General features: G+C 37.9%; 1 protein-coding gene across 7 annotated transcripts in view; it reads right to left on the reverse strand.

Moving 5' to 3' along the window:
* The window catches only part of LOC138331882 (dynein light chain Tctex-type 5-B-like), a 28,981-nt gene extending 24,375 nt beyond the window's left edge, over positions 1–4,606 (reverse strand). For 2 of the 7 annotated variants that reach the window (XM_069279727.1, XM_069279726.1), the window contains exons 1-3: positions 4,465–4,606; positions 4,292–4,352; positions 3,978–4,043 (exon numbers count right to left, since the gene is read on the reverse strand). The gene's annotated coding sequence lies outside the window, so the exon portion shown is untranslated. Of the gene's footprint in view, positions 1–3,928; positions 4,173–4,291; positions 4,417–4,464 lie in introns of those variants that run through there. The other 5 variants (XM_069279725.1, XM_069279723.1, XM_069279729.1 and 2 more) reach the window with 5 other exon arrangements.
* Positions 4,607–13,566: the final 8,960 nt, after the last annotated feature.

The following is a 13,566-nucleotide window of genomic DNA, read 5'->3' on the forward strand; positions in this document are numbered from 1 at the left end:
GAGGACGAGGATGAGGGGGGAGGATAAGGAGGACGGAGATGAGGGGGGAGGGGAGGAGGATAGGAGGACGAGGATGAGGGGGAGGGGGAGGGGAGGAGGATTAAGGAGGACGAGGAGGAGAGGAGGAGGGGAGGGAGATTAGGAGGATGAGGGGAGGGGAGGGGAGAGGAGGATAAGGAGGACGAGGATGAGGGGGAGGAGGGAGGAGGATTAGGAGGACGAGGAGGACGGGGGAGGGGGAGGAGGATTAGGATGAGGAGGGGGGAGGGGGGAGGAGGAGAGGAGAGGAGGAAGAGGAGGAGGAGGAGGGAGGAGGGGGAGGAGGAGGAGGAGGACGAGGAGGACGAGGAGGAGGGGAGGGAGGATTAGGATGATGAGGGGCGAGGGGGAGGAGAGGAGGATAGGAGGACGAGGATGAGGGGGGAGGAGGAAGGAGGATTAAGAGGACGAGGAGGACGGGAGGAGGGGGAGGAGGATTAGGATGATGAGGAGGAGGGGGAGGGGAGGAGGATTAGGAGGATGAGGAGAGGGGAGGGGAAGGAGGATTAAGAGGACGAGGAGGGGAGGAGGAGAGGAGGATAGGAGGAAGGAGGAGGAGGAGAGAGGATTAGGAGGAGGAGGAGGAGGGGAGGAGGATTAGGAGATGATGAGGAGGAGGGAGGGGGGGAGGAGGAGGAGAGGAGGGGGAGGAGGAGGATGAGGAGGGGAGAGGAGGAGGATTAGGAGACGAGGATGAGGAGGGATGAGGATAAGAGGACGAGGAGGACGAGGAGGAGGGAGGAGGATTAGGATGATGATGAGGAGGAGGGGGAGGGGAGGAGGATTAGGATGATGAGGGGAGGGGGAGGGGAGGAGGATTAGGATGATGGGGAGGGGGAGGGGAGGAGGATTAGGGATGATGGGGAGGGGGAGGGAGGGATAGAGATGGGGGAGGGGGAGGGGAGGAGGATTAGGAGGATGAGGTGGAGGGGGAGGGGAGGAGGATTAGGAGGACGAGGTGGAGGGGAGGAGGCTTAAGAGGACGAGGAGGACGAGGAGGACGAGGAGGAGGATTAGGAGGATGATGAGGAGGAGGGGAGGGGAGGGAGGAGGATTAGGATGATGAGGGGAGGGGGAGGGGAGGTGGATTAGGATGATGAGGGAGGGGGAGGGGAGGTGGATTAGGATGATGAGGTGGAGGGGGAGGGGAGGAGGATTAGGAGGACGAGAAGGAGGGGAGGAGGATAAGGGGGTCATTTTGGTATGGTAGTGTTTGGCACCTAAACAATTATTGCCAATTCATGGTGGAATATTTCGTTTTATCTCGTACATTCATATTGTATGTCAATTAAAGGACAATCATGCCTCATACCTTCCAGGTCAATCTTTCGATACGCATACTAGAAAATTGGTCAACTTATAATCACTTCAGTAATCTATAATTGTACCTGGTATCACTGCCTGTGTGATAAGGACGTGGATATAAGGAGAGAATGTGTGTCAGTCCGTGTACCTGACGGACCGACCTTACGAAGACCATGTATTGACGTGTTTGGTGATTTCCATAGATAGATTGAATAATCATATACTTCAGTTGAGATACCTATACCGGGTCAGATAGCCAATCACCTATACGCATGCTTTTACATTCTATAACAAATAATTAGGCCTTCAAGTGGCGAACGTTACACGACTACTTTAAATCCCCGGGCTCACTTTTGTCAGACACATATACCGCGGTTTTTAAACTTCACTCCATAAAATTTACCATAACCAACATATAATGATGTGTGGCGCAGTTTCGCCTTTTTTCCTATCCGGTATTTAAACGACGTTATCGTACATTGCCTGTCAATTTTAACAAGCACGTAAAGAAACTTAATTGTTTGTTCATTGTTGTTCGAGGCTATTTCATATTCAAATCACATTTTAATGAGACAAGTTTATCATACCTGGTGTATATGCCATTATGAGATTCGATACCCTAACGGTTCTCATTTTCTGTGCTCTATTTAACACTTTAACTATTTTATCTGTTAATGGCGATGATAATACTGTTCGTATTCTGATTCAAAGAAATTTTATATATGTATATATTCATATCTTTCGCACTTTAAGATTTGTACCAGTTATGTCACATGAGTTTTAGCAGGTGGAGAACCGGAGTATCCGGAGAAAATCCACCGTAGCAGTCAGCAACTGGCAACTGTGTAATTCCCACATTGGATTCGAACTCGAGACCCAGAGATGTCGGGACACCTTAACCACAATCGGATCACCTCGTTATTTTACCCGTTTTGCGAGGTGTTCCGATTGACTAACCACTCACCACCACGGCCTTTAGATCGTATCTCTCGAATACAGTGGTTTTATTAGTATTGCTGCCGATAGTTACAATTCTATGATGTGCCGAGTTGTGGCAGTAAGTGAATAAATTCTTCCTATCAATATACAGATATTGGTCTTGGAAATCAATTTAACATCTTTTATACCTAACCAGAGGCCGTCCTTAATTAAAATATACACATATTCGAAACACATCAAGATTGCTTAAATGGGTTTTAAATATGAAAATGAATCAAAGATACATTTAAGTTATATATAGAGATAATTGAATATATTGCCAATGAAGATGCATACTAAATTGCTGTCAATAAATGGAGAACTTGCCTATTTCAAGGCGATTACGAGGTTTCCCTCAGACTAGTCGATATCACTTAAGATCTGGCTCTTCTAGATCTTATATCCCGCTATTAGAGATTTGAAAAAAGTTCCGCGACATTTCTATTTCATAAAATCTGATGATACTTAACCCCCACACGTGTTTCATTACACGCTGACGCTTGTCTCTTTTTTTCAAAACGCATTATGACTGTGTATATAAAAATCAAATTGGTTCTTGTTTACAATCTAGCAATTGTCTCCATCCCGAATATGAGATTACACATGCATGCTGATTTGTGCAAAAAACGTCTCGAAAGGCTCGAAATCAGAGTCAGATATATAAAGTACATTTTTTGTATTTAAATAGGCATCCCACTTACCGGATACACAATGTGATTCCTTCCAGATATGAAAATAATCTTTGCATGACTTCACTAAATATGCATCCGGTTAAGGCGGTATGCACCGTTTTCGATGGTAATATATACTGTACACATCAAAGTCTAACGGGATACGTTTACACGCACATATATCGGAAAATCATTTAAATCTGAAATCAGTCGCCGAAGGGGAAAGAATATGCAATGCGATCAACATGATAGTGTTGAATGAAATGCAAAGCCAGTGAGTTTATTATATATATATGTCATATTCAGTTCTCCACAATCTCCCCTTCCTTGACAGCAGACTTATGCATACATTTCGGTAGATACCTGTCGTAATATTAAAATAGATACATCAAAATTTTTAAATCAGAGTTAATTCAACCAACAACATCTGCTTGTTTATCTGTCAGAAAACCCTGCACAAATGAATTATAATGCCAATTGTATGATTCCTGTAATAACATACACGTACATGTAATCTATATGCATATTGGGTTAAACTAAAATTGAATAGTTTTTTGAGTAGATGTAAAATTGGAACGCATACATTTTAGTCTTGTAATTCTCAAAATGTTGGTAATTTTGGTTGGTGAAAAAGCTCTAATTGATTAGTCAGTATAAAAATCACCGCACATACACATATAATGTTAATTTTGTTGTCATATATTCATAAATACATTTGTCTGTTCATACTAGTTGGACTTCTACAATAAATGTACGGTCGCTTTAATCTCTGATCACAATTGTTCGATGATGTAGAGATCGATGTGGAGCTTGAATGACAGCGATGCATGTGCATCTTACCACAATTGGTAAATACAAGCATAAAATCTTGTTAAATTCATTCAAGATTCTGTCTGTCATCTTCATCTAGGTTGATAAACACAAATCTGACTTACCTGTATTATCTCAATACCTGTCACACAGAAGTTAATCTTTATCACACACCTGGACGAAAGTGATCTCCTTAACCGCCTGAGATGGTAAAAGTCCCGTGTGCCCGGCCCGACAGTCCTGTGTATATAAATACCCCCTTGTTTATTCCTTCCCGTATCGATCCGTCACCCGCCGTGTATAGATAAGCCGACAATGATTGATCTGATCCACTGTCCGGAAATTTCTTACACTCTCTTCACACAACTAATTTTAGTTTCTGATCGTAGAGAGCGTATTATAAAATAATAGATTATCATTGCAGGATGTTTATTGTAAAAAAAAATGTTTTTCATTGTAGGGTGTACATGTGTATTGTAAATACTTACGATTTCCTTTATTTGAATAAACGTCATTTAAAACATTTGGATAAGTGAAGTGGCATTGTGTCTGAAATAGAAAATATGTACTCAGTAAATATTCGTTGTTTCCCTTTTCTTCGGAACTTCTTTTGCTTGTTTACATTAATGCATATTGAAAGTTATTTATATAGTTTACTAACTTTATACAGCATGTGTCTGTTTCCTTCAGTAAACAACCCCAGTCCTTCACAGAGTTTTGACCCGTAAAATGTATAAAGTCTAAGTATATTGCTTTCGGAAGTCCACAGGCTAGGGTGTTACGGGTTACAAAGAGTTGTTAAAACCCGCGGGCGGCTATTCGTACTTTTACCGATGTATACATTTGAAAGCTTGTTTACTTGTTTAGTGTAACATGTTCGATCCTGCATATCCCGGAACTAGAACTTATTTAGATATCCTATATATCTACCGTGCTGGGTCTATCATTCACACCTGCTTTCCGCTATTGCATTATATTTACTGTATTTGAGTTTATATTGGCGAGTTCTAACCTTCTTTTGAGGGACTACACTTTCCTAACGATGTTCAGTGGAATAAAGCTTTCCAACAGCTATGTATCTTTTTGACTTTAATCATAATAAACGTAAAGTTACGTGATATTTTATGATATGCTATCAACGTTATCATTATCATAAAATCCCACATAACTGACATGTATTAGGTCAGGTATCTTGTTATCAAACCCCCATGTTACATTATATTCAGACTGTAATCTTACAATATTTGCGTGATGTTCACAAAAAAAACACCTCAAAAAAACTTCTAAACCTCGTTTTATATAATCTCATACAATGTTTTCATGAAGCGGATATATATTTTTTTTAATTTTATTGTATATATGTCAGCGTGGATCGTAAACATATGTATATGGTTTGTTCAGAACCACATGCCCTCCACATCTGGTGGCCGGGAGTTCGAATACCATACGGGGCAGTTTCCAGGTACTGACCGCTGGTCGGCGGTTTTTCTCATGGTACTCCGGCTTTCCCCCACCAACCATCTTGTCACGTCCTTACATAACCCTAGCTATTAATAGGACACAGTTGTGTTTTGCTTCAGTGGTACATCTGTACGAAACTGAATCAAACTGTACACATGTGTATAGATTATATTATTTCCTAAGATGAAGATGAATGTCACGGTGCTGAGCGATTTTTCTCCGGGTACTCCGGCTTTCCCTCCACCAACAGACTTGCCATGTCCTTACATTACACTGGCTATAAACAGGATGCAGTTGTGTTTTTGCGTCAGTGGTACATCTGTACGCAACTGGATAGATGGGTATAAAATATGATATTCCTACGGTGGAGATGAATGTCACAGCGCTGAAATGTGTACATTCCAAATTCGAATAAACAGTATTATAATTTACCAGAAAAGTTAAATAAATTCTTAAATAAATTCTTTATAAGTTGATATACACATGTTAATATTACCATATTGTAATGTTTACATCAAATTCGTACTTAAACCTTTAGTAACATTACACTTTGTCTAAAAATAGCAATGAGATCATTCTTTCCCTACTTCCGTATACAAATCACATTTTACGAAATGGTCCTTCCTCCATCCATATACACGTGAAAACTTAGTCTAAGTCATGTGGCTCCTTTTCTTCGACATTCAAGGGGTTACTATTACTGTCGTATATCCACCCTCGGACTGTTTCATAGTAAAACTGAAGACAGCTCAGAAGAAAAAATCTGACCAATCACAGGCCTGCTAAGACTAATTCATTGAAGACTACCGAGAAAGCGACGCCCAACGTCAAAGCCACAGTCAACTACAGTGTACCGTTATATAACTCTTTTGGTGTACGTCAAACGACTAATTTACTTGTTCTGTTCTCTTGTCTCCAGTTTTGCTATAAGATATATATTCCATGGAAGTATATAGCGTCAGTGATAGTAACCCATTGAGTATCGAGGATGGTGGTTCCAGACAGCGATTTTTCACGAATTCAATAAAAGAAGCATGCACAGATAAACTTGTTAAGCAACCATGGAATATACATCGGAACATGAATACTCTTTGATATTCATGATCGAATCATAACTTGTGTTTCGTTATTCATAAACCATGTGAATACTGTTGCAGGGGAGTTGAGCAGTCATATTCATAATTATAAATGAAAAGCCAAGCTGATTTTTCGTTATTTAACTTTCCTATACAGCTTATATATCGATTTATTCACATTTAGTATATTAAGTATGCATGTAAAGTCCAGATATAACTCGATATCTATAGAGGATGCGATAAAGGCTTTCATGATTTGCATGCATACGGTGACCCGCATGTACATATCTTATCTTTCACTTTGCTCTCTAGCTATTTCTTTGGTACACTGATACGTAATCCAGCGTGAGATTTGGGTTTTGGTACGATTTGTCAATGCTAAGACCTTTAACGCTAACAATTTCGGGACAAACCCACTCCCGCAATTCCTTTGAGGGGATGCTCGATTTACATAATTGATTTCGTGTTCGATTTTTACTTGTGAAGTTTACTGTTATCATTACGTCTAGAGCACACAGTGGTTTCATGTTACACGAGCTAATATCGTGTTCCGCATTCACATCTCCTTAATGGAAGCAAAATATCGACAGAAAAGAGAAAGAATTCATTTCAAGCGTTTTTTGATCAATAAAAATATGTAAATCATAGAGAGAGAGAAAAAAAATCGATGTATCATCAGCTTTGTACACGACAAGTGTCACAAGTACACGTGAGAATGAGGAATATCCGGTCTTTGAACGGATGTTATCCTCGATACTTCAGGGGTCCTGATCACTTACGATCTCTGCACTCCTGGACTATCACCGACCAACATCAAAATGCTGCTGTCTCACCTTCAACTCATGCCCTAGCAGCCGTACTACAGTATATGGTGACATATACATTGGTATATCTCTTGCAATTTGTGAGATCCTTTGTGTACAAGTTTCTGTGCAGAAAAATTATCAAAAACAGAACAAAAACAATAGATCTTTTCACCCATATGTGAAAAACCCTAAATATGCATGAATAATGGGAAAAAATAAGTGTGATAGGTTGGTCGATCCAAGCCTAATTCGTCAGTTACGCTCCATGTTCGTTAGATACCGACCATTCACCTAAAAATCATAACTCAGTTACGCACATTTAAATTTCAGTTACCCACTAAATTTTGTGGTGGCTGGTTTCGCTTATTCATAGTCATTTACGTATGCGTTCCGCTGCAATTTTTTTTAAATGATTCGTGAGACACGAATAAAAACCTTTTAAACATCGTAAATTATAACGTAAACTGAAACATGAGAAATCTGACCTAAATCACCATCACCATTTTTACGTAGAGCGTAACAACAGTTACCCGAATCCGGCTGAGTACAGTGAGATATGTCGGTATCGCTTGGTAGGCGAAGGTGCTCTTGTACCAATGTGTCTCATTGGAGTACACATGTTCTCACTGGTAACAATTGATTATCTTAAAGGTGTCCACAATATTAGCTCTCAGTCTTCTATAGTGTTGGGATACCAAAGGTCCTTAATCTGTCTGGAAAGGAGAGATCTTTATGGTTAACAAGTCTTTTTATACCTCTTCGTTAGACGTTTTCTATGGTTTTTATATCTTGTTTTGTCCAGGGGGACCAAATAACCGAGCAGTATTCCAAATAAGGTCTAACCAGTCTTATATAGGGTTTATATGATACCCATGCTTTGGTTTCCCCTTAATGTAGCTTTATTGACTTGATTTGTAAATTTCAAGGCGTTATCCATTGTGACTCCTAGCCCGAGGTACTCTGGCCCTGACACCAGACTTAGACATTATGACAGATAGATATTTGACAGATAGATATTTGTTTAGGAGACAGATATCTATTTGTCATAATGTCTAAGTCTGGTGTCAGGGCCAGAGTATCTCGGGCTATGTGACTCCCAGGTCTTTCTCAATGTTCCCAAGCTGGATTGTGTAGTTGCCGTGATTTATACTGGGGATATTGCCAATTTCCATATGTTTGCACTTTTCTTTATTTATGATATGTCAGTCCCATCGGAGATTCTATCAATATCCCTCTGTAGTTCTTCACAGTCCTGGAAGGTGCTGATTTTCGAACACAATTTGGTATCGTCCGCAAATAATTTGGCAACAAATTCACAACATCTGTCATAGACACAAATTAGAAATAGTATGGACCCGATTACACTTCCTTGAGTTACACCTCCCTTTACATTTTTTAGTTTTGGAGCTTGTTCTATTTATAGTTACCTTTTGTTGTAGTCTTGATAGAAATTGTTGCATCAATGACAGAATTTTGCCTTCAATTCCATATGATTTTAATTCATGAATGATGAGTCTATGTGACACTTTATCAAATGTGCCATTATATGGAAATGTTAATTTTCTAAATATTTAACATTTCCATATAATGGCACATTCGTGTCCATGTTATAAATTATAACAATTTAGCTATAAATTGGTATAATATATTATGAAATTTTCTAAATATTTAACATTTCCGAAAATTAACTTTATGTATAATTCAATGAATACACTTAGTCTATTATAGTTACACATATAGTCTTAGACATCAGGTCGCAGTGACCAGACGGTTATAGACGGTTATTCAACAGATGCCTTGTAGCTATCATGACCAAGTCAACAGATTCCGATACACTATTACTTAAGTGCGTATTCGTGACAAGAAGTGGTCAGATTACTTTAGAAGGATATGTACTCTGACATTTATTATAAAACTGATTGATGTTGAATGTCCATGTATCCCCATATAAACCAAGATTTCACAAGTTAACGGAGTCGCTCTTAAGGACTCCACGAATAAACACCAGAAGCTACCAACACGTGTTTGAGTCCTACATATCCACACCACTACAGAACATACAACCAAACTACAGAACTTCTACATTTCACAAAGGCCTTGCTAAAGTCCAAATAAATAACATTAATGCTGCTGTTGTTGCCAAGGGCCTGTGTCCAGTGTACCTCCAACAGCTGTGTTGTGCAAGACTTGTCCGGTGTAAATACATGTTGTTCTGGTCCAAGTAGATTGTTGATATTTACGTGTTCCATGATTTTGTCACGTATTATCCTCTGCAGGATTGTGCAAGGTACTTCTTATGTATTGGGCAGACATTCACTGTGGTCCATTGTTTTGGTACCGCACTTTTCTCTATTGATTTTTTTAACATTAAGGTTAATAACTTTACTATGGTGTCCCTTTCTCCCTAACAGAAGTTTTGGGTGAATTCCGTCCGGGTCAGGTGATTTATTTGGTTTTCGTTTAGATAGTGCCTTCAGTTCTATTTCCTCCATGATTTCAATGTTTAACAGTGCAGTTACTATATTCCTCATGGGTAACGGGGGTAGATAGGTATTTCCGTCTTCCAGTATGCACTTACAAAAATTCATCTGATTCTGTAAGATCGCCACCTGGGTTAGTGACTCTTTTGATGGTAGATTTTGTGTTTGTTTTTGATCTTACATAATTCCAGAAGAGTTTTGGACTATCTTTAACGTTTTCAGCTATGGATTTTTCATAAGATCTTTGTGATAGTGTAGTCGCAAAAATCTTGAGGCTTTGTTCCTGGCAAATTTTGTACATGTGATAGTTGTTGTCTGTTTTACAGTGGAAATACTTTGTCCATTCTTGGTGTTTCTTCTTTACAGCCGAGATTACCTCTTGATCAATATATGGCTTGCGGATTGCATTGGATCGCCTCCTGTATAATATGGTACGTGGTTTTCAATACTGGTAGGTAGAAAATCCATACGGTGCTTCCAATGTTCATTCACATCCATATTTGAAGTATCTTCTGATGTGGGTATAGCCTATACTCTTCTTTGGTGTATACATAGTTACCTTTAAGAAAATTGCGTTTATTGATGTTTTGTTCCAGTTTCAGTACATCATAATATGTCAAATTCTAACAGTAGGGGATCACTTTTACCTAAAACTGGGTTGAAGTTGATGTTTGAAATCATTCCTTCTTCATTTGTTAGGATGAGGTCAAGTAAAGATGGAATTTGGTTCTCCCTAATTCTTGTCGGTCTTTTGACATGTTGGGTGTAAAAGCAGTCCCTTGTTACCTCCAACAACCTCGTGGCGATATGTACATCACCTACAGAGGTTGTGTTGGTATTCCAGTCGATTTATTTACAGTTGAGATCACCCACCAGTAGTATGTGCAAGAAGCCAACACTAGAAATGGTTTCAAGTAAATTGGTTAGTTTATTGTTGTTATCTTCATCACTGTTGGAGCTTCTATAAATGCAGCATATGGATAAGTTGTCTCTTCTTCTCAGTTTTATTCTACACATAACATATTCGTCGAATGTGGAGTTGATGTCTAGTGCATCCTAGGTAATAAAGGATCTAATATATAAGGCCACGCCTCTTTTGCTTGTGGGTTTCCCAAAGTGAGCACTGCAGTTGTCGATGGAATATGACTAGTTGTTGATGACATCAAGGGAATTATTTATCTAAGGGTGCTGGCTTACATGGTATTGGTGTTATTTCTGTAGAGATATTTGATTACAGTATTTGTAAAAGAGAACAAATCATGACAATATTTTTGTTACATGACTGTGAGTTTTGCCGTTTTCTGATGGTCAAGACCGCCCGGGCAGGTCTTGACAAAATGCAATGTCAACTGAGACCGATGAACACCTGTTCAGAGGTTGATATTGTAAATCCGGTAACCTGGCTATAAATAGACAAAGGTAATTCCCTGTCTCTTCCACATTTTGACCAATCAAAATATAGCATTGCCGATCATCGGGCAATAGTAAAATCCAATATGGCAGACAACAGTGAGGTAGGATTAGGAAAAGACATTTTAAATGTAACTCTATGTTTGAATGTTATATTGTGAAGAAGTACAGCAGAAATACCAAAATTACCTACGGAGGATACACGTGGGTGAAGATTCATCTTGATTTTTTATTTAATTAGTCATGGCGCAGTCATTGCTTCAAAATTGTTCCAAGTAGCGAAACTTGTATCATTTTATCGTTTCATATAACAAAACAATTATTGACTTTTTGAGGTTAATACGAGGAATTGTTATATCTTTGAAAGGTGATATTTCCCTCGGCCTTCGGCCTCGGGAAATATCACCTTTCTCAAGTTTAACAATTCCTCGTATTAACCTACAAAAAGTCAATATTTGTATAATGTAAATGAAATGTATCTTTTATACAAATGTCAGAAATGTCATCAATAATGATGCTATCATGCCATTTACGGTATAACAAGCCGTATAAGATATCTTATATCGTATATATATCTTATATCGTATATAAGATATGTCATTTAAGTTATCTATGTAAGATATCTTTTATAATTGAAATCTCGTTGCTATATAAGAACGAGATTTCAACAAAGGTCCAGAAATGAAGTCTCCCTATCCGAAAAGTCATAGAGAGCTGTAAAGTATACTACTACTCGTTCAGCCAGACTCTTGTTGGCTTTGCATGCTACGTTCACGCCATTATCAAGCGTTTGGTTGAACGAGACAAAAGTATGCATGTATAGATATGTCACCATTATAGCCAATAATATTTCTGCGTTTTCAATACATTGTTGAATGCAACCAACAGCGCTTGATTCTTCCTTTCAGCGAAATCTCCGCCATTACAAACGATTCTAAGATGTGCTCCGAAGTGCTCCGAATGACGCTCACGGGAGAATAAAGATGCTCCGCCGCTGACAAATGGTATTTTTTCACTACTCAAAAACAGGAGCAGACGAATTAGTATTTTTCTTCAGTTATAAAAGTTACCAACTTTACATCATTACCACCATTGAAAAGTTTGAGCTTCTAATTTTACTTAAAGTTTAAAATATGAAAAATAATTAATTGCATCCCGAAAAAATTCCGTGGCACTACATCCTATATGAAATAAAGTAATGATTGCGCATGCACCAAAGGCGAAATAAATTATCTTATGTTATTTTTTGTGTTGATTAGGCATATATATACACGATTAAACACCAATTATTGTTCAAATGGTGAATATCATTTATGCTCTTTCTGGTTTTAAATGCTACGAAATCTCATTCTATATAAGAAATCTTAAATAGCATTGAAATTTCAATTATAGAAGATATCTTATGTATTAATTAAGATATCTTATATAGAAAATTAAATTAGTATCTTATATACTATATGAGATATCGTATATTTAAGGATTAACTTGAAGAGATTTTTTATGTTATGGAGATATAACACAAAAATCTGAGTGTACTCTAAATAATCCGCGAAGCGGTTTATGATGAGAGTACACTCAGATTTTTGTGTTATAGCTCCATAACATAAAATGTATTCAAGTTAATCCTTATAATTCAATTTACTAAAGATAATCTCTTCAATATTCAAGATTCATTTTGGGACTCTTTTGTCTATGAAATCATTACGCCGTCATCTCAGCCAATCAGAAGCAATGTTATAAACGGCGACGCCATTTTTTTCCTTTATGGGCTGATAAAGTAAATTTTTAAGCCAATGAAAATGCTCGTAGCAAGCAAAATTGAATTGTACATAAATACGATATTTTATTTAATTTCTTTATTATATACTATATGAGATATCTTATATGGTATAGATATGAGATATCTTTTATAGATATAAGATATCTTATATAGATATAAGATATAAGATATCTGATATATATATTGGATATATTATATAATTATATAAGATATTATATATATATATATAGGATATATTATATAATTATATAAGATATCTTATATAATTCGATTAAATACTGGATTGACCTTGCTCCTTCCGTAAATGTGAAATTGGCTTGCCATAATACGGTTATAAGTGCTAAGCACTTCTTAGGTAATACATACATGAAAATATAAGAAAACCCCAATCTTCAAAATCCAATCCTTCATAGTCCTACTGACAGCTTCAGTTTGCGGCCGACATTTTTTTATACCTATGGGGAGAGGAATCATGGGTAATCACCATGGATATGATGCTTCGAAGTAAGTTCATTATATCTAGCAGTACAGTAACATAGTGAGTAAGTCAATGCACAAAATAATATGACAAGACAATTTAACATTTATTGATGGAGCAAGGTCTTTCCCGTATTTAATCGAATATCTTATATAATTTTCTTTCATAACTACACGTGTAATACTGGCTGGTCCAGGGCAAAACTGTTCATTCAGCTTCCTTAGCCTCGCGTTTGACAACATCCGCATCATTCATCTTATATAAAGGGAAAA

The sequence above is a fragment of the Argopecten irradians genome, chromosome 9 (genome assembly GCF_041381155.1).
Source record: "Argopecten irradians isolate NY chromosome 9, Ai_NY, whole genome shotgun sequence".
NCBI lineage: Eukaryota > Metazoa > Mollusca > Bivalvia > Pectinida > Pectinidae > Argopecten > Argopecten irradians.